Source organism: Eretmochelys imbricata, chromosome 21, assembly GCF_965152235.1.
Source record: "Eretmochelys imbricata isolate rEreImb1 chromosome 21, rEreImb1.hap1, whole genome shotgun sequence".
NCBI lineage: Eukaryota > Metazoa > Chordata > Testudines > Cheloniidae > Eretmochelys > Eretmochelys imbricata.
This window is the reverse complement of record NC_135592.1, coordinates 7,318,860-7,338,325: the sequence shown is the minus strand read 5'-3', so window position 1 is coordinate 7,338,325 and position 19,466 is coordinate 7,318,860. Positions and strand designations below refer to the sequence as shown.

The window sequence follows — 19,466 nt, the reverse complement described above, 5'->3', positions numbered from 1 at the left end:
TCTCAGGCTAAGGGGGTTCCACTGGGTCTAGTACCCGGTAATACATTGTGTGAGGCATGACACTCTCCTGGCAAATTCACCCTCATATCCCAGCCCGGGACATGGAGCCCCTCACTTCCCAGTTCACACCCACGAGGCTGTAATCCTGGAATTCTATCCCTCCACTTGCTTCTCCCTCGCACCATGTGCCTCCCTCTGCCCTACTGATGGGGTGAGGATCTGGAGACAATCAATACAGGGCCGGGGTTTCCTGATCCAGGCTGATGAGAGCAGCAGCAGCTCAGGCTGAGGCAAAGCATGAATTATGTATGATGCTGCAAGTCGCCGGCCTTCTCTGACTGGTCCTTGGACCAAGGCAAAGGAGGTAAAGACAGAGAGCGAACGAGAGACCACTCTCCAGAGACCCAGAGCGTTGGCTGAGAGGGAGCGAGCGAGCAGGGGAGGGCGGGGAGGGAGGAGCACATCCTTATGCAGAGATGCTGCAGTGGCTTTGGGCACACACAGCCAAGCAGCAGCACAAAGCAAGAACTCGCCTGAAGGAGGAGAGCGGGCAGGAGAGAGGAAGGTTGTTGCAGCATCGAGGGCTCTAGGATCTCCCCTGCATACACGCCACGCACACACACACACATCAACACACGTGTCATCCAGCACAAGGTAAGTGGTCTCTCTCTGCGCCTTGATTTGGGGTGGGGGAAGAATTATCTGGATTTCAGGGAACCATTTCTAAGCCAAGCTAACTTTCAGTGACCCCAGGGTGATGCTCATCTTTTCCAGGGAATATGGCACTGGTAATACCTCCTAGGGCACCTGCAAGCCACCCATCGGCTCCATAAGGGGATGGTCTAAGGCAACAGTGTGGGGCTGGTTTTGTGTGTTTACCAGATGGTGATCATTTTGCAGGAAATGCAGGCACTGGCTGTGCTGGAAAAGGGATGGAGGTGGAGTGCGTGTGTGTGTGCGGGGGTGGGGGGGGAATCCAAAGAACATGTCCAGGAATTTGTCAGTTCTGGTGGCGGAATAGAGAGAGCCTCATCCAGCAATTTCAAAACCGACAGGGCTGTAAAGCCGAGGCTGCTTGTGTGGAATAGTGCTGGGTTTTACTGCCCTGCTTTCACGGTGTGGTATTACGTTGGGAGTGAGGGCGGCACTTTAAAAAGACCATTGCTATGATCACAGCTCCTGAATTTCTGATTCGGAGGGCAGGAAGCATAGAGTGCAGCTCACCAAAGCAATGTTCCTACCCTCTATGTAGAGCTCTTTAGGCTTGCACCCAAGGCAGCTTGTAAACACAACCTGGGAGAGATCTGGAACAGGGTGCAGGCAGAGGGGTGTGGTGAACCTGAGTTCTCCACTGCAGAAAGAGGGGATCAGAAAGACCATGGCCACCAGCGTCCCCCCTCCTGTCCCTGCGCCTAATTAGGACTCCAGAGCTCAAGCAGGAGGGCAAAAGTTTGGGCTCTTGTGTGTGCACGGAGGATACTTGTCCGTGCTTCAGGCTGGTGAGGGCTTGTGTAACGTGTCTGGGTGCTACGAAGTGCTACAGCGGCACAGGGCACTGGTGGGGCCACAGTGATTTTCAGTGGGGCTTGCCTGAATTAAGTCACAGGTGAAAGCCTTCATGCTGATCCTGCAACATCAAGCAGGAGCGAAGACAGAGGGATGGATGACATGCAGGAGATCACAGGCAGGAGGGCCTAAGGGCTCCTCTCGGCCTTCTTCGCACCCAGGCATTCAGACTGCTGATGGGGTCAGTGCCAGGGTGAATGCGATAATGGCTGAGGCTGTTTTCTGCAGCTTGTGTTTTAAAAAGTGGGTCTCACCCCTTGCCCCATTATCCCATCCACTCCTGTTCCATTGACTTCCCTACAACTTAAAAGGGTCTCCGGGACTTCAGAATCATGCATTTATTTCGTGGGGCGGGGAGGGAGGTCATTTAAAATTAGCTTATTTTTCTTTAAAGAAAGGAACACTAGTTGATCCCTTGGACAGGAACTAAAACCCTTCCCAGCCGTGTCCTGGGCAATTCCCCTCCCTCGCCAGCCCTGTTCTAGTGCAACTTTGGGCAGGGAACCTCACTTTCTGATGCAACTAGCAAGCATCAGCCAGTGCTACCCATAAGACAGCAATCTAGAAATGAATCTTTCCTAAATCCAATAAGTCCCACTAATCATGTAGTGACACTGCCTAAGAGCATTGGCGGCTGAGAGCACGCACACATGCTAGCCCAACACCAATGCATCCTTTTGTTTCAACTGGATTCTTCTTCACTTCCTGTCCTAAACAGTGATGTCCTGTTAATCAGCTTCTAAGAGCCAACCAAGCAGTGGCTGAGAATGGGGTCAGTGAATCAGTAAAGCGCTGGGTGAAAAGTGCACTCGGGGTAAGATAATATTGAACTTCAGTGGAAGTCCCGTTGTTGAGTCCTCTTCAGTCAACAAAGCAGGGCAAGAAAAGAGTCCATGTGGACTGTTTCCCTGCTACCCCGATTCAGAGAGGGGCTGGGTTTAAAAACTGGCAGACCTTGACTTGTCAGCTGAGGACTGTGATAGCCAAACTCTGGGTTGACACCATCTCCTCCTCTTCCAAAGAGCCTGCATCCCTTACACACACAACATGCTCATTTAACCACTGGGCTACCAGCATTGTAAGCTGAAGTGTTTCGGGTCACGTGTACTTTAAGAGGAGTTTTTAAAAAGACATCTAAGGAATTCAGGCACACAAGTCCCATTGATTTTCACTGTGCTCCTAAATACCTGAAGCACTTGTGAAAATCTTTTCCCTCAAGGTGCCCTGCATGTTGCAAAGAGAGTATTGAGGCTAACCTTTGAGGGTAACTTTCAAAAGTTACCCTCAAGTAAATGTATCATAATATTCTACAGTAGCGGCCCAGCATGCTCCATCTTACAATAGCAATGATGCTGCAAGGCTTGTACTGAGTACTCTAAAATTCTCTAGGACTAGGTGATCAGGAGAGTGGGTCTGCTCAGACACTGTCAGCCGGAAAAGCTCACATCGACTTTACAGTGTGGTTTTAGCTTGAGCTGGAATAAACATCCCCTTTTTTCCATGAATTGGTGAAAATCCGAAATTCCTTCCAGCCATGACTTTTATCCCTCACAGGCCATGGGTGGGTTTTCCCAGGCACGGACTCCTGCTCTGTCACAAAGGACTGTCCTCACAATGTAAACAAGTCCCCCTGTGGCAGAAGCTCACTAGAAATTCGCTGTTAGGTCTAGAGAGAGATAAAGTTACATTTCAGAAGTCTGTCTGTTGGCAGAAGCGGGATCTTCCCCAAAACAATGCAAACACTCGAAGAAATTCAGCTCCAAGGTTTGACCTTGTGTGATCCTCCACTCCAGCCTCCAAAGCCGTGTTCACTTCTCTGAACACTGGCCTTTGTCTCGCCCAGGAGGAGCTCAGGAGGTGAAATGGCCTCTCCCCACTAGGGCCAGACAGGCACTCTAGGGAACACAGGGATGAGAACCTGCAGTTCCCAGTGGGGTGTATGGAAGCTATATTTGCTCAACATCAGGGCTTTCTAGAGGCAGCATCTCCTAATAGCAGGGGGCTGAGCTGGAGGAAAACTCCTGTTCAAAGTGGAGAAAGCAGCAGGCTAAAGAGCACCATCTGCCCCTGAAGAACTGAAATCATGGCTCACTACTGCACAGTCACTCCCTTTCCCCAGCCTGACAGCCCCACCCTGCCCTGTGGAAACACACCATGGAACACCACACTTACCTATAGTTTCTTCAGTCTTCTCTCTCCCTTCAAGTACCCTCTTTTTCCTCCCTTTTCTTTCCCTCTCACTTCTTTATCTTTTAACATTTTCTTTATCTTTTCTTCTTTCCTCCCCTTTCTTTCCTTCGCCTCTTCCCTCTTTTTTCTTTTCCTTTCCTTTTCTTCTTCTCCCCCTCCATTTTCCTGGCCTCTCTCATTTGCTTTTATTCTCTCTCTCTCTCCTTTCTTTCCTTCATTTTTAATCTGCTACTATTAATTATTTTCATCGTGGTAGTGCCTAGAATTTGGGTCAAAACAGCGGGGTTTTTTTTTTTTTTTTTTGCAAGAAAACTGGTTTTGACCAACATTTTCAGCCACCTCTACTCAGGCTTCTGTCCCAGCTCGTAGTGCAACAGCCAAGGGAGAGCGACAAATTGCCACTGGGGGTAGGATCAGGTTACACACAAAAATCACCTCAGTGGCATGAATGGTTATTCTTTAGCTTTCAGACACAAGACACACACAGAGCTTCATTTCAGCCTCTATCTTTTTATGATTTATATCTGGCGCCCCAGTCAGAGTGCGACTGTGCTAGGTACTGTACAAATAAGTCACACAGCTGAGCACAGTGCAGAATCTATACACAACAGAGTACACCATTCACACCCATGGAAACATGGGCACCCATGTGAAAACTGACCTTAGATAAATCAAAGCAAGGCCAGTTTTTCAGGTTTTCACATTTCATTGCATACCTGAAGCTTACTCTTTAGGGGGAAAACATATATAAGCCCCAACTTGTTTTAATAAAGTCTTAATAAATTTATTAAGTGTTACGTTCATTAAGAATTTGAACCAAGGACTCATTCCCAATAGGCAACTCCCTGCCCTAAGCAACCATGTTAAATCAGTCCCAAGGTTTCCAACAGAATTCTGTCTGGCCTTTAGAGACTATGTCAAAAGGCTGCCCCATCTCTATAAAATGCTTCGAAATTTTTCTTCAAAAAGTAGCAATTCCACGCAGCCACCTGAACACCACAATTACCACATGCTGCACCTCACAGCCACTTGGAACCTGACAGCAACTACAGGGACAGATCTTCCCTGAGCCAAATGCACAGGGTTCCATTGCTCTTGCTAAAGCAGAATTAGTGTTTGCAATACAGGGCCTATGACATACATATCCTCACTTCTGTTTCCCTGCAGCAGAAGGCAGTTGTGCTACATACACTAGTCAGAATTATTAATCCACTGGGCAGCCGGCATTTTGCTTGTCCCTTGGGTTGTTTGCTTGACAGAGGTTTCCCTGCAGCTATTCTGCGTAGTTGCGGGCACGATCCCTTTCCTCAACAAACCGCTGCGCTATCACCATCCTTGGCAAGTGAGATTTCTAAAACTGCCAGAGCCTTTACTGCTCTGCAAACATTATTCCCAGGAGTACTACATCCATGTGGTTGGATTCCTGGGAATGGCAACTGGCCTTTCTGAATGTGGGATTCTCTGTAGGAATGAAAGCGTGTGGCCAGACATGTAACCATCTACCAGTCCTCCAATGCAAAAGCAGATTATCTCAAACTAGAAAACAACCGTGCAATGTTGTCATGTAAACAAACACACGCTAAAGACTCAATTAACAGGGGGGTTTCAAGGATGGTTTTAGAAACAGGTTAAACAGCAGAAATTCAGAAAGTAACAAAAAAGTTACACACAGAGAAATCATATGAGGCAAACGGAGGCAGACAAAAAATTCTAAAAATTATCTGCATCAGTCTTTCTATAAATCAGGGCATCACATGGCATGTCTATGCTGCAAAAAAACCCACAGCAGCCAGTCAGAGCTCAAGTCAACTCACTTGGGCTTGCGAGGTTCGCAGTACGGGCTAAAAGTAGCAGCAGAGACCTTCCCACTCAGGCTGGAGTTTGGGCTCTGAGACCCTTCCCTCCCACCAGGTTCCAGAGCCTGGGCTCTAGCCCAAGTGGGAACCTCTACACTGCTCTTTTTAACCCCATAGCACAAGTCCGAGTCAGCTGACCCAGGATCTGAGACCCGCCGTCCTGGAGTTCTGGGGGGGGGGGGGTCCCACAGTGCAGACATACCCTCAGATGTAATATGTTTATCTGCAATGTTTTTCAGCCACCACATGTCTCTGTGTGCTGTACAGTGGTCCAGGCAGAGTGTGGCTCCTGCTAAACAAAAGAAACAAAGCTGGAACACGAGTTATGTGGAAGTCTGTTTGCTTGTTTTTATAGCTGTTTTCTTTACAAGAGTGCCCTGTTTACAACAGCCTATGATCCACATATTTTGACAGCAGTTGTACAGTCCAGTATTTTACAACCTAGCAGGATGTTTAATGCTGGGGTAAAGGGAGAATTCCCATGCTCTCCAATGGGATATGGCAGGTGTTTCCATCCTGGAAGGATTGTAAGATATCAATCCTGATTCTTGACCCTGATCCAAGACTTGAATTATTTATTTTTGTTATTTATGGTACAATTTATAAAGCTATTGGTTTTATTTCCTAGAGCTGTGTAATCTGGTGGTGAATCCATAATCTCGGAGGGGAAAGGGATAGTTCTGTGGTAGGCTCTTTTTATTTTAAGGAGGGGCTATTTGACACTTCCGGATGTTAAAAATAACCCCAGCCATCATAGAGTAGGGAGCAGAAAGTGGAGCGAGGAGGTCAAAGGGCTCTGGAATTTATCACATGGACATAATGCGCAGTGTGGTATCAATAAAAGTGGGGTGTGAAGTATTGTTTTTCTTGAGTCACACTTGGCCGGAAGGGATGAACACTTTATCCTACTTGTGCATTCATGTGGGGGCATTGGGTGGTCACCACTTTCCAGTCTCCTGCATGCTGCCAGGGCTGGCATTAGGCGCTGCAGCAGCGCCAACGTGGGCAGCGTGGCCAGCTCCCCCACCATCTAATGCAATGGGTTGACGGTGCTGCAGCTATGTGCTGGAAGAGCGAAGGATACTGTTGCCCCAGCTGCTGCAGTGACCTGCGAGTGCTGATGCTGTGACAGGGCCCATGTGGTGAGTTTAGAAGCAGTGCAATCACTGTGCTCTAGAGACGCTGGAGCCCTTTGACACTACTGAGGCTTTCCAAGGGGTGGCTGGTGAGGTCTTTCATCCCTATAATCTCTCCTCTGGTTTTGGCGCTTGCCAAGCAATGCACCCTCCAGCAGCTAGGAGAGCACAGAGACAGACTACCTCAGGGCTAGGAAGCTGTTTTTACCCACACATCAAAGGGTTTCTGCTGACACCACCATGGTAACGATGACAGTGAAGAGCAGGTAGTTTGGGGAGTTGTCAGTGCAGTGGATGCCCTAAGCTTTAGTCAGAATTTCCCTTTGCTGAGCTGCGTACCTATGATAGATGATGCAAGACTTTAAGAACAAGAGATTTTATTTAAAGCATTTGCCAAAAGCCCCTCTCTTGTTTTGGAGATTTTATTTTTCTGGAGATCTAATGGACAGAGCATGGGACATAGTCAGAACACCTGGATTCCATTCCCATCTCTGCTACTGACTCAACCATGTGACCTTGGGCACCTCACTTAGCCTGTCTGTGCCTCAGCTTCTCCATCTGAAAAATGGAGTTAATAGTCAATATCCCCTGCATGAGGAGGGGGTTGTGAGGTTAAATTCAAACATGTTTCTAAGGGGCCTTGAAACACAATATATTGCCATAGTGAGCTCCTGTTACGGGGACCCAATGTTTTAAATTTCAGCACCTACTATCAGGAGCCAAAATCAGCCTAAACAGTCTCATAAACACCTAAGTGATGAATTAGCACTTTTTCCTATTTTTAATCAACTTACATTTTCACCACTGAGGGAAAGTTATTCGGTGGGGATGGGGATCAGACAATAAATGATTTAACAACAGTAGACACTGAGATTCAAAAAGTTAAAGCTTCAAAACCATTCAAACAAAACCTGTCAACATGACATGTCAAAATAGACCAAGTAAATATCTTTAAATCAGACTACGGTCTCAGGCAGTGGGTTTCTTACTTTGTCTAGCTGTACATTTAGATCATCATCTATGGAAATATTTTTTTCATCATTTGTGCATACACAGTGAAATCAATATTTGCAGACATTTAGGGATAAAAACCTAATATTTCTAGGCTTGGAAGGATTAGGTGGAGACAGGCTGAAGGAACCATATTCAGATTTCGAACATCCAACAGTCCCAGGGCAGGAGGCAGGAATTTGGTTTGGCCAGTTATATAGCGTTTTCCATCAACACCTCTCAAAGCACTTTTCAAAGGAGGTCATCATCAGATGGGGAAACTGAGCCACAGGGAAGGGGAGTGAGTTGCCCAAGGTCACGCAGCAGGCCAACAGCAGAGTCAGGACTCTAACCCAGGACTCTTCGAACCCAGTGCTCTATCCATTTGGCCACATTGCTTCTAGTTACAAAGAAACAGTCCCTTTGCAAAACTCAGACCTAGATTCCAAATAGCCCCAAATATTGAAGTGTTGGTCCATCTCTAATAGTGGGTATTTTGATCTCTTTTTAAATTTGTCTCTGAGAGTAGCACCCAGAGGTCTCAGTCAGGAACAGAGATCCATTATGCCAAGTGCTGTACAAACATGTACAAAGACACAGCCCTTGCCCCCAAGACCCTACAATCAAGGCCTTGATCCTGCAAGCTGCTGTATGTGGACAGATCCTGCCTCATCCAACTACTGGAGTCAATGCAGCTGATTTGCCTGTATTGAACAACTTTCAGGAGCAGGGCCTAAACGAGGGGAAAGATTGAGAAGTACAGAGACACTGATACAATGCAGCCTTGGGACCTGTGACTTACATAAATGCATTCCCCAACTACTATTTAAAAGCATTTAAAAGAAGCAGAAACAAAGGAGGGATTTTAGAAGACTCTGCCTTAAGCCTGATAGCCTTACTAATGTCCTGCTCAGAGCACATCAGAAAGCTCTGCCTGATACTTATACTAGCATGAGAGAAATAAGATGGGTATATTTTTGTCCCGGTGTGGAAATAAACCTCTCACTGACCTTAGGGGGAGGCGTATAAGTGCATCGAGAGCAGAACCTGTGAGGTGCAGAGCACCTGTTTTCACAATGCACAGAACAATCTGCTCCTATGAAATATCAGTTTGGAGATTTCAAATCCATCTGTTAAGCCAGACTTTCCAAAGAGCTCAGCTCCCATTTAAGCACCTAAATAAAAGGCAGATTCCCAATGTGCTGAGAGCTCCTCTCAGAATCTGGCCCACATAGATCTCTAGACCCCATCCACCTCCCTGCTGATGAAAGATTGTTCCCTACTGCATGTGTGTTCATGGTTTGTTCATCCAGTCTAGTTTCACATGTCCCAAGTGATGGGGTTTTGCCACTTGCCTTGGGAAAGACTTATCTGTTGCTCAGTATATTTCACTGTCAGGAAGTTTTTCTTAATACAGCCTAAATTCTCCCCTTTTCTCAAGCTCATCCCATTATACCATATACCATGCTAAATAATTCCTTTTCATTCCCAAACATAGATGACACCTTAGGGGCACTTTGGGAGACAGGAACCAGGAGATACTTATCTGTAATTGATAATGATCAACAGTCAGTTTCCATTAAGGAATAAAATAATCAGTGACCAATAGGTCACCCCATTGCAGCCAAGAAAAAGTAACTGGCACGTCTTGGAGCTAAAATCAACATTCCCGCAAAGTAGCAAGGAGAAAAAGGATGAAGCCTGACCTTGACAGAACCAGCTTTCCAGCGTGGGGCTGCCAAATGCAGGCAAAGCAGCTGCAGAATCCTGCAGGAGAAACCATCACCAACCGGGCATCAGCTAGGCACTGGAGCCTCATCTCCACATGCTTCTGTTTGCCCAGCTGCATTACCAGCTTACAAAATAAAGACTCCCAAAGCCTCTTCTCTTCAATCCAGGCAGCACACCCCCCACCACAAGCCAAGTAACTCAGGTCATTGAAATGTACTGGAGTTTCCTTGGGTTCAGGACGCACAGCTCTGTGTTGCATTCATTCATGTAGATCATTTCAGGCAATTAACAAATGCAGAAATATTGTGTGCAGGCCTATGTGTTAAACAGACTCGCCTACACTAAGGGTCCTACAGCCAATAAACAATGGTTGTTGGCAATACCATTGCAAGCTTCAAGCCTCCACCCTTTGCATTATGCCCTTCGTAAGGGCCACATCCTGCAATCTGATTCACTTGGGCTAGACCTTTGCGCAGAGTCCACAGAATCAAGATCTGGCCCTAAAAGACCAGCTCTGTAAGGAAAGTGGCAGAAATGAGCATTGGTCTCTGGGGACGCCTGTCTCAAAAGTAGGGTAGTTTCCATTGATATAGATAGCAACTCTATATGTTTAAAATAATTCCAAATCAGTTGTTTTGCATGAAGTTGTAAATACACCTGAGATGAGACTGAGACCTGGGGTGGGCAAGGTTTCAGAATGACTCCTTAAAAAAAAAAAAAAAGAAAGAAAGAAGGAAGGAAATTAAAAATCAGAGCTGGGCCCAACCTAAAACCTCAGACCCAAACCTGCAAACTTTGGAGCTGCCTCCAAATCTGAACTGGGCTCTGGATCCAAATTATGCAGTTGGCCCCCCTCTTTACTACAGAGCAAAAGCAAGTGACAGGGTGCTCAATACTTGGGTTTTAAACATTGCAGCTCTGAGCTCATCTCTAGAAAAGAGCAATCTAACTCAGGAAGGCGAGCCAGATTCTGACAGTCATTTTTAGGGGGCAATAAGTCCAGGCCAGTGACTCAGTAGTAACACAACACAGGCCCTCAGGGGGTTCCCCAAACTTGTAATAGCTGGGAATGCAGAGTGGGGCTGGCATTGATGGCTGTGCACAGAGATGAAGGACAAATGTTTAACTATCAAAGGAAGACCCACCAACACCAGATTCTTACTGCCTTAGATTCCAAACCCTCAAACTCTGTGCATGAACCCGGGGCTGTGATTGCCCTGTTCCAGCAAAGCCCAAAGAGGGACGTTTATGGGGTACTCTGCCACGTTTTCCTTTCCAGCAAGAGAACAGGGAGCTAGGCAGCACTGGGGCAGTCTAACCACTCACCCCCTCTCAGTTTGTTATTTTAAATCCCTGTTTCTTTTCTCTTTCATTCACTGCAACTTACCTGTTCCAAGCTGCTGCTCTGCACCTCAAGCTCTGCTTGGCAAATGAGCTCCAACATGGACAGCAGCTGATTAGAGACTAAATCCCACCCCCAGTTAGTGCTAATTCAGGCTAGTAGCCAGCAAAGATATGGTTAGCTAGACTGGACTTGGTGAGCAATTAGCCTCAGTTAGGCCCAGCTGGGGGTTGTTCTCTGGCCTGTTTCAGACACAGGCAGTTGTTCTGTTTGTTTATTTTGCTCACACTGCTGGGATTTAATAAGCATGTCTGGTAATGAAAGCACCTGAGTGCGCAAGCAGTCTGGCTGTGGTTATTTCTTCCCCTCCGCTCCCCATCCCACACCACACTATTAGCCTCCTCTTTTGTTAAGTGTTTCTAGCCACTTCCCAGCCAGTAGGAGGCTCTGGAAAGCTAAAGGAATTTACCAACTTCTGCATTGACATCCAGGCAGAGGGAGCTTTGCATTAACTTCAGTGTGGCTCCAGGCAAGTGCAAGGTTGTGCCTGTGCAGATCCAATTCCACAATCAGGGCCTTTATTTCCCCTACTTTTCAGAGTTAGAGCTGGTTAGAGGGGCTTTGCACCATTAAGTTTCCAATAGCCGTTGGTCATAGGGTGACCAGACAGAAAGTGTAAAAAATCAGGACACTTGTTTTTTCCAGGTGGGCTGACGGGGGTGTAGTTACACATACAAGACAAAGACCCTAATATTGGGACTTTCCGATGGTCACCCTAGTTGGTCACCTTTTCTAGTCGCTGGTTAGAGCAGGCTGGAGCCCTGCCAGAGATGGGTGAGCCGCATTCTTCAGTACTCAAGCTTCAGAGAGCGATGGCTTGATGTCTGCAGCACCGTCACCACACTGGATGTGATTCGACCCCTGGAGGTCTTTGACCAGAAGGAGAAGTTAGCTACTGCCCTATGTGAAGTATCCCTTGCCCTGAATGTGCAGTCAGCCTAGAGGCCCCAGAGGAGACAGAGCAGATGCTCAACAGCTGTTGTGTTTCCTATGTTAGTGGTGACAAAATAACTCTAGACTGCAGGTGTAGCGTGGACAAAATGTTATACAAACCACCTGTACAGCTCTGCCAATGCCACTCAGTCCTGACCTCATCCCACTTCTTGCTTTGGACCTTGGCTACTAGACAGCCCTGTCTGGGATGTTCAACAACCAATCTGGGCCCAGGGTGCTTGAAAGAGATCTTGATTCAGTAACTGCAGTTCCTGCCCCTCATACTTTGTCTGGACAACTGAAGCCCTTATAGTTCCCAACACCACTCTGCCAATGCATCTCAGCCTTCCCACCCTCCGCCTCTTAACGCTGTTCCAGATCTGCCCACCCCCACTGGAGCTAATCAGGGCCAAATGTGCAGTGGTTTTGTGATGCAGTAAATGTAAGATAAGCAGAATGAAAACACCTGGCTTATTTCGGTATTGATTTGAGACTAGATCTCAACCCAGGTCTCCAAAGGTAATAGGCCAGTGCATTCACTCCCGGCACTAAGTGAGCCCTCTTCACAAGTGCAGAGTGATGGCAGTAGATAGAAACTGAGGAGCATTCCCCTGCCCCCAAAATATTTAACCCGCTGTAGTAGGTTTAACTTGAAATCAGGGACTTCAGAGTCCGTGGGAACCGGGCAGCTTTGGGAGCGTACGGTAAGACCCAACACTTTGGTTCAGCCTTCTTAGCGCTTCCGCTGAGCCACAGCCCACAGCCAATAAAATGAATCCAGAAAGCACACCCTATAAACCTCCAGCACCAGACCTCCCCGGGGGCAGGTGCTGCAGCCCCAGAGGGACAACCAGTAGAGAATGAGCTACGGGCTGTAAGCACCATCTGCTCCCCTCGTAATCCCGCAGAGAAAGAGCCTCCTGGGGCTATGCTCCTTCCTTTAGAAACACTGTACCCAGCATCGTTTTCAACTGGGCTTGTACAATTACCACACAGTGAGGAGAGAGCCTGTGCAGGAAAATCTTTAGTGCAATCCACACACAGTTGCCCACCCCACCCACAGCTTCCAGCTCCTCTGGGTCACTTCAGGGCACAGCTGTGGCTGGCAGATTCTAGGGTAGAAGAATGGACCTCCCCTTGCAAAGCTCTTGCAGTGGGGATAACAAGCCACCTTGCTGTTCTGCCTGAGCCCTGGTAGCTCAGATTTGCCCCCATGGCTCAGGATGATCTCCAGAGACTGTGCTGAGGGTCATGGCTGTGCCACGGAGAGGGCCTTTGTTTTCGGGGGGGTTTTTGTTTAAAATTTCCTGGGAATTTATCAGTGTGTATTTTAAAGAAATTAAATGGGTGTAAAGTGACAAAAAAACAAAAATGAAGGGCGAGGGGGGTGAGGGATACCCGGTACTCTCATGGGAGGCCAGCAGGCTCAGGTGGAGGGTACCCAAGAGAGTGGATGACTGTAGTGACTGTCCTTTCTCAACAGCCCCGTCTGTAGCCTGCTGCCTGGCTTTATGAGCCTGATCCTAATCAATCTCCTGCTCCCTGACTCCTGTTCCAGGTGCAGCCTGTGGAGTTGATTGGCCATCCCAGCCACCTTAACCCCACTCAGTCCTGTGTGGGGTGGATACCCCATCGCACACGTCAATCAGTGACCTTACCAGCTCTGTTTCCTCGGTTGTGCGAAGAGCCAGTTTGCTTTTGTAGAGTAGTCCAGGAGCGTTGGGGCTGTGCACACATTGGTTTTTGTCGGCTTGTTCGTTTTCCTGTAGGGTTGCTCACAAGTGCAGGGGCATCATGCACTGTCTTGTTTTTGTAGGGTTGCTCATGAATCCAGATGGAACTGAGCTGCAAAACAGAGATGGATTTTGAACCCCTGTAATCTGGATTTTTGGTTTCACCCATTACAGACAGTGAGGCCAGCTGCCAAACCTGGATCCTGGTTTAGATTTTGGACACCTGACCATTAGAGGATATTCTGGTCAGGGGTGTAGAATTTATACTGGTCTCCTTATGGAAGCAGGGACCAACTGCAAAACTTGGATCCAGTTTTGGATGCTGAATCCCATGAAGTTCAGGAAAGTTTAAGTTTGGTATTTAGATCCAGTCCCATCCCTGTTCCTGAACATGGGCTGCTGTAAAAGCACTGGTTCTTAGGAAGAATGAGCAAACAAATACATTATAATAAAATTAATTAAAATCCAAAACACTGAGGCATTTTGTTCTGGGGAGAAAAAAAACACAACAAATATTGCATGGACTTTGCAAACCAAAGCCAAAAAAAGGTCACATTTGGGACCTTCCCAACTTCAACATCCTCTTTCAGCACTGTATGAATGCCTGGCTCCCTGTCCCAGCCATGGCAACAGAGTCAGGAATGCCCTTTTATTATGGGATACTGCTGCTGTAGGAATGGTTATGTTTATGCCCAAATGCTCATATTGTCACTTAACCAAGGGGGATTAAGCTACACTCATTTAATAGATTGCACTGTGGCTGTGATGGCATCATAGTCTCCTCCTGTTAGAGCCCAGCTCCTCGCCGAAGGGTGGGAGCTGACAGATTGAGGCAGTGAGCACTGCTGAGGAGGTACACACTGCCTAGGCTGGCAGCCCTAGGGGGCCACGAGGTCCCACACACGTCAGAGTAAATCAGAGCAACTCTAGAAGGGTACACGTTAAAAACTCTCAAGGAGCAGGGAGTAAAAGGTAGGGATGGGCTGGCTCACAAAATGCAAGGCAAGATGGGAGGCTGGAAGGGAGAGGCTGTGGACTTTACTTCTCAATGGACCTAGTTTGGTGCAAATGCACTGGTTTTCAGGGGAAAGGGTGGCTGTTACTCTTTGACAGAACGAACAGGGATTTTAATATAGGTCTTTTGCTGGGGTAGGGAAGGAATGAACAGGCAGTCTGGATTTTTTTTATTTTTTTTTTTTAATCTGCCTGACTCCCGCTGAGAGTTCCAGGTGCATCCACATAGAATATAAGTGCCGTGCTGCTAAATGCACCATGCAGACTGTCCCAGCCTTGCTACTGAATGACCCATGCAGACCACCCCTGCTATGCTGGCCAATTGCTGCCAGTGAATCCATGCTGAAAGTGCCTGGCGTACTGCGTAATATACTCCAAGTCTTCATAATGGCCACTGATATCAATTAAACGTCAATGGTTAGTGATGGTACAGTGGATGAGGGTCTCCAGTAATGCGGTTTAAAGACTTAACAGATGGTTCATTCCACATATGATACTGGCAGATCTGAGAGACAAGGTGGGCGAGGTAATATCTTTCAATGGACCAACTTCTCTTGGTGGAAGGGACAAGCTTTCAACTTCACACAGCTCTTCCTCAGAGCTGGAGAAGGTAACCAGAGTGTCACAGCTAAATACAAGATGGGACAGACTTTAGCATAGATTGTTTAGATCCCGAATAGAAAGTGTTCACAGGTTCTTGGAACTGAAGTAGCTGGTCACAGGTAACCAACCAAATGGGAGTGAAATCCACCTGTGAAGACAGTGTCACATCATCCTAATCTCCAACCCTCCAGCCTTTATCGAGTCACCAGTCATTTTCCCCACTGAAGCCGTGATTCCAGGTGAATGTGCTCACATATATGCATCCGCACGCACTCGTTCACCACAAGGAACCTCGGTGCCTTTTAGAGTGACTTCATCCACAGGATCAGCTCCCAGAGAAAGCTCTCGTACTTAGGGGGGCTTTCAAGGCAGAGAGGCTCAGGGGAATTCTAAGTGTCTCACTGTAGCACCATAACGTCATTTCCATGATAATGGATCTTTCCCAGCTCCCAGGGGCTTCCTAGGAAAAGCTTAATGCTTCAGTGGCTACATGTATGTGTTTTCAGACATGCACACCCTTCCTCCATTAATGAGGGCATCCATCAGTGGGCCTGACAGATCCCCTTTTAGTGCAACAGAAGGCTCTGGAGTGGTTGTCAAAACATCAGTTACAAATGGGGAAACAAGTCCCAGACCAGGTCCCAGAGGCCCCTCTTCTAATTAGAGGCAGAGACAGGTCTGGGCTGGATCGTCAGAGATCCAAAACTCTGGGGAAGTTCAGCTCCAAATGTAGTATTCAGGGCTCAGACCCACCTTTCTAAGGTGGATTCAAAGCCCTGAACTTTGGGGAAGTTCAAATGCAGGTCCAGCTCTGATCTTCTTGAGTCAGGCTCTACACCAAGATGAATGGGAACATGGACTCCAGAATAGCCTGGGGAAGTTCTATTCCCATCTCTAATTGTAGATAATGCAAACAATGCAGCAATCTCTCTGTCCATTATGCAGCCTTGCCAAGTGTTGACTATACCTTGACCCCACCTTGAGCTCTTCCTATTGATCATGTTCCCATTTTTGCCAGACATTTTCAAGGGGGCTAACATAGGCCCGGATGAGGCCCAATATGTGAGAAGTGCCCACTTCCCATGTACGCATGACTTGAATCTTGTTTTGAGACATGTACTTCCCTTTTCCAGATAAGACTCCTTGGGATGGCTCAGTACCAACGAGAACCATTTTAAACAGGTTTTCTCCCTGCTAACCTCCTCTCCTCTTCCTCCTGCACCCTGCAGTCCAAGCACGGATTTACACATAAACCAGATACTGAGATGAATTTTGGGGGATACTAGATGGGTCAGCTCACCATAACATCAGGCAGATGCCAGCAGATCAGCATTAACATCCCTCTGGAATCCTGAAGCAATGAAAATGTCACCGAAATGAGAGAAATGATACAGTGAGCCCATAAATCCCACCCCAGCCCATTATTTCATAAACTGGACTTCCAATGGCATGACTCTGTTAGCTGATTACGTAGGTCTTGCTTCATGTCACTGGGTCACTTTACTTTGTTCTGGATGCAGGTCCATTCTGATTGTCCCCTGGATGTAGCAATAAAGGGGGAGAGAAAAGGCTCTGAGGTTAGATGTGACTGATCCCCTCTCTTGTCATCTGATGAAATAAACAAAGATGGGTCTTTCCATTTCCACAGCTAGCTTCAGTGGTACTCGCGTTCTTGGGGAACTTTCAAGCATCGCCTATGAAGCGTCTCTGCGGGGCCATAAGGAATGAATCCTATGGTTTGAAACACACAAGGGCACTGCCAACACTTGCTGCAGCAGAACTGTGAAGTCCTGTCTTGCAGGCAGTTAAGTGTCCTCAGCTGGCCTTCCCGGTGCTAGTTTGCAGAGTACACACACAATAGCAAAGCACATTTGTATGGTGCCTTTCCTCCTGAAGGAACCGTAAATACTTTACAGGCTGTATAATCAATAGAATATGATTTATCCAAACTCCTCTTATCCAAAACATCCATCATTTGAAACTAGAGAACATCCGTTACCCTGCAGCACTCACACTAGAAATCTAAATAAATTCTACACTCTCTCTACTAGTCAGATAAACAGGGGTCTGGTGCAGAGGGGCTTCTCATCCACCAGTGTGATGCAACCACTTCTGAGATGAAATGCAGCAGGTATTCTGCACCAATAACAAATTAATGAAGACTGGATTCAGTTGAATCCACAGAGGGGTTCTGCTAATTTGGCAGAATGGAATAATCCAGTTTGGAATTTAGCCAGGCAATCTTGCATGAAAAACTTTGTAAAGGAAAGAGCTGTGAGAGAGAGAGATGGAGGGCATCCACTGATAAAGGGAGTTAAAAAGAGAAGATGATTTGAATAGCAGCAATCAGGGCATTGTGAAGCTGGGGGTGGGCTCTAGCTGCTGAGACTCAGCGTAAATGCAAACAAGCAGGATTGGGGTTCAAAATACAGTTAGGAGCTGTTTGATAAATAATTAAAGCCAGCTCACTTGTGACGAGATAGCAGCCTTGCTGGGAGATGGAGAAGAAAGTGGGGAGCTGGCACACGTAAATATGCAGAGGGTTATTGAAACTCAACCCCGCTCCTTCTATGATGAGAGCTCCTGCCCAGTCACGTACACTTGGAACTAGTGTTTGTTTAAGCTACACACTCAGGAAAGGCAGAATGAAATTTCCTTTCATTCGAATGCAGCGTCTATATTTTATAAAGCAGAAAAACGTAAAGTGCAATTAAAATGAGAGAAGTGACAGATCCACAGATCTGCTCTCCATGTATCACCAAGCCTTATCTGGTGACCAAATGCATCTTTTTACCCCAAGAGGGAGGATGTCCCTGTGGATACAACACTGGACAAGGACTCAGGAGAGCCCTAGCCCAGTGTTTCTCAGCCTTTTCAAGTTGGAGACCTCTTATTCGAAGTCAGTATTTTTCGTGACCTCCTTCCATATACTCTAACAGTAAGAGTGAAATGTGTATCAATGCGAAGCCTAGATAAACGTGTGTGCATGCGTGTTGCGAGAGGCTGACAGAGACTACGTGGCCTGTGCAGGGAGTGAGATCTTCTTCACTGTGCATCATAATAAAATCATCAACATCTCGTGACCCCCTCCCACCCCCAATTGCCTTTTGAGACTCACCGGTTGAGTAACACTGGTCTACAGGACGTGGGAGAGTCACTTGGCATGCGTTACCATAGCGCCTAAGAGTCCCAGTCATGGACTTGGACCCTACTGGGCTAGGCACGGTACAGACACAGAACAAAAAAGATGTTCCCTGCCCTAAGGAGCCTACAACAAGAGAGCACAGATTGATGCAGACAGGTCAGTTGGACAGTACAAGGAAACAGTGAAACAAGACTGGTCAGCAAGGGGGTCTCAGCACAACACTCGGGGCCTGATTCTCATTTAAAGCGAGTCCCAATTACACCATAAAAGTGGCCTAAAGCAGCTTTAATGTAAATTAGAATTAGGCTCAATCTCTCTGTGTTTCAGTTGCCCACCTGTAAAATGGGGATAATGACACACTTTCTTCCCACGCTTTGTCTGTCTTGTCTATTTCGACTCTAAGCTCTTTCGGGCAGAGATGGGCTCTTACTATGGGTATGTACAGCTCCTAGCATACCATGGTGCTCCGGTCTTGGTTGGGGACTGGGCGTCACCTTAATACAAATATAACAACAACATGAGCCCTGAAAAGTCACAACAGCTATGGGACAGCATGGTTCTCATCTGCTTCACACATCATTAAAATCAAAGGTCTGATCCAAACACCTGTATCCACGTTCCCCAGAACCCTGGGAAGGTTTAGATCTGGATCCAGTCTTCTCTCTCCTAAGCCCCAACAGTGTAGACTTTTGTTCCTGGTGAGCATGTAAGAGGCAGAAAGAGTCCAAGAGGCTTTTCAAATCTCACATGTGTGGCATGAGATAGATCATCTTTCCACCTTGCAAATCAAGCATGCTGGATCTGGTGTCAGTGAGCAGAAATACACATGGAACCAGCTCTGTATTCAGGCACGTGTATTTCAATTATTTACGATTTATTCGTGCAGCGGAAATGTCTCTAAGCCCCCACTGTCCTGGGCACTGGACAAGCATATAACATAGATGCTTGCCCAAATGAACTTGCAGTCTAAGTTTAAGACGAGAGCTCATCAGTGGGTACAGCAAACAGGTGGTGTGGGGAGCACATGGGAAAAGTGATAGAGCGACGAACAGTGGCTAAGCAGCAATCGCAGTATTCCACCTGCCTAGCCATTGTCAAGTGGTCTCAGTACTGGTTTATTTGGGGTTCACTTTAAGAGGGGCACCCAATACATGGCTAAGAAGCAAG

At 47.1% G+C, this 19,466-nt stretch overlaps 1 long non-coding RNA gene across 2 annotated transcripts in view; it reads right to left on the bottom strand.

The window, feature by feature from the left end:
* Nucleotides 1-16,564, bottom strand: part of LOC144278090 (uncharacterized) — a 32,339-nt gene extending 15,775 nt beyond the window's left edge. For both annotated transcript variants that reach the window (XR_013348519.1, XR_013348520.1), the window contains exons 1-2: nt 16,455-16,564; nt 13,463-13,649 (exon numbers count right to left, since the gene is read on the bottom strand). This is a non-coding gene — a long non-coding RNA (uncharacterized LOC144278090). The remainder of the gene's footprint in view (nt 1-13,462; nt 13,650-16,454) is intronic.
* Between the last annotated feature and the right edge of the window lie 2,902 nt (nt 16,565-19,466).